The sequence below is a fragment of the Nerophis ophidion genome, linkage group LG19 (assembly GCF_033978795.1).
Source record: "Nerophis ophidion isolate RoL-2023_Sa linkage group LG19, RoL_Noph_v1.0, whole genome shotgun sequence".
Taxonomy (NCBI): Eukaryota; Metazoa; Chordata; class Actinopteri; order Syngnathiformes; family Syngnathidae; genus Nerophis; species Nerophis ophidion.
This window is the reverse complement of record NC_084629.1, coordinates 26,791,832-26,793,344: the sequence shown is the minus strand read 5'-3', so window position 1 is coordinate 26,793,344 and position 1,513 is coordinate 26,791,832. Positions and strand designations below refer to the sequence as shown.

The following is a 1,513-nucleotide window of genomic DNA, read 5'->3' as shown; positions in this document are numbered from 1 at the left end:
AAGACTTAATTTGGAGTTATTTGGTCAGGGTTAGGGTTAGAGGGTTAGGGTTATAATGAGGCCATGCCGAATAAGGCATTAATAAGTACTTAATGACGAATAGTTAAGAGCCAATATGTTACTAATTTGCATGTTAATAAGCAACTAATTAATGGTGAATGTTCCCCATACTAAAATGTTACCATGTTTTTTTACTGGTCACAAAATGAACCGTGCATGAACATCACCTTGTTCAAATAACAAAACCAACACTAAACTCACACTAGACTGCATAAACTCACAACAAATTACACACCTGCAAATCAGTGTGACTTCTGCTGTTGCTGAATCCGTAATACGCCGATAGGTATAAGTTTTTATTAAGACGATGAGTCGGGTGTGTTTTGACCTCTGCCGAACCCCTGAGGCCGACTCACCGAACCCCAAGGGTTCGATCGAACCCAGGTTAAGAACCATTGCCTTAGTGTGTGAATGTGAGTGTGAATGTTGTCTGTCTATCTGTGTTGGCCTTGCGATGAGGTAGCGACTTGTCCAGGGTGTATGCCCCCTTCCGCCCGATTGTAGCTGAGATAAGCGCCAGCGCCCCCCGCGACCCCAAAAGGGAATAAGCGGTAGAAAATGGATGGATGGGAGAGTGAGACCTGAAATGATGATGGGAAAAACTTTTGTAAACACAACACGCTGAACTCCAACGTCCACGCCCACGGTGATACCCTGAACGCCTCACGCCGGCGCAAGTTCTCGCGATAAGCTCCGTGTGTGGTTACCAGGGGAACGGGATTTTGTTCTTCGCCACATTGTTTGTGGGTGATGAACGCCGAAACATTTTGTGCTTATGTTTCCGTAAAAAAAGCCAAATATAGAGTAAATATTGTCCCCAATAATGGGGAATAAGGCAGTGTCGTAGCATCGTGGCTGGAGTGTTCCTCCTTAAAACACAGGTCAGTAACTTAGCTCGCATGCTACTGCTAATCAGCTAATGCTAATTTTGCTAGCCGCTCTTAAAACCGCATATTTTTTCGATTAAACGTTCCAGGACTACCAGTTGACGTGAATTGTGTGGTTATATTCTACAAAAAAGTCGCCTGTGGTTGTTTAAAGTATCCAATATATACTGTATGTGGTTTCGCTCACAGGAGCCTGCGGGCTCATAACATTGACGGACCCCCGCTAAAATTCAATAGTAGGTGGCTGGTGTGAGTAATGTTGCTAGAAACAAGTAGGTCGAATACTTGTAAACTCTCTCCAAACGCACTGTAGAACTGCACTGCAACGGTGTCATTGTAGCTTAACAATATTTTGAAATATTACACACTCATCTAAAAGGCTGTTGTGCAGTCCTGCACCCATGCAAACTACAAACCCCGTTTCAATATGAGTTGGGAAATTGTGTTAGATGTAAATATAAATGGAATACAATGATTTGCAAATTATTTTAAACCCATATTCAATTGAATGCACTACAAAGACAAGCTATTTGAGTTTCAAACTCATAAACTTTATTTTTTTTTTT

At 42.0% G+C, this 1,513-nt stretch overlaps 1 protein-coding gene across 3 annotated transcripts in view; it reads left to right on the top strand.

The window, feature by feature from the left end:
- The first annotated feature begins 749 nt into the window (after nt 1-749).
- The window catches only part of ppp2r3b (protein phosphatase 2, regulatory subunit B'', beta), a 68,786-nt gene continuing 68,022 nt past the window's right edge, over nt 750-1,513 (top strand). For 2 of the 3 annotated variants that reach the window (XM_061879727.1, XM_061879728.1), the window contains exon 1: nt 750-941. The gene's annotated coding sequence lies outside the window, so the exon portion shown is untranslated. The remainder of the gene's footprint in view (nt 942-1,513) is intronic. The other variant, XM_061879729.1, reaches the window with a different exon arrangement.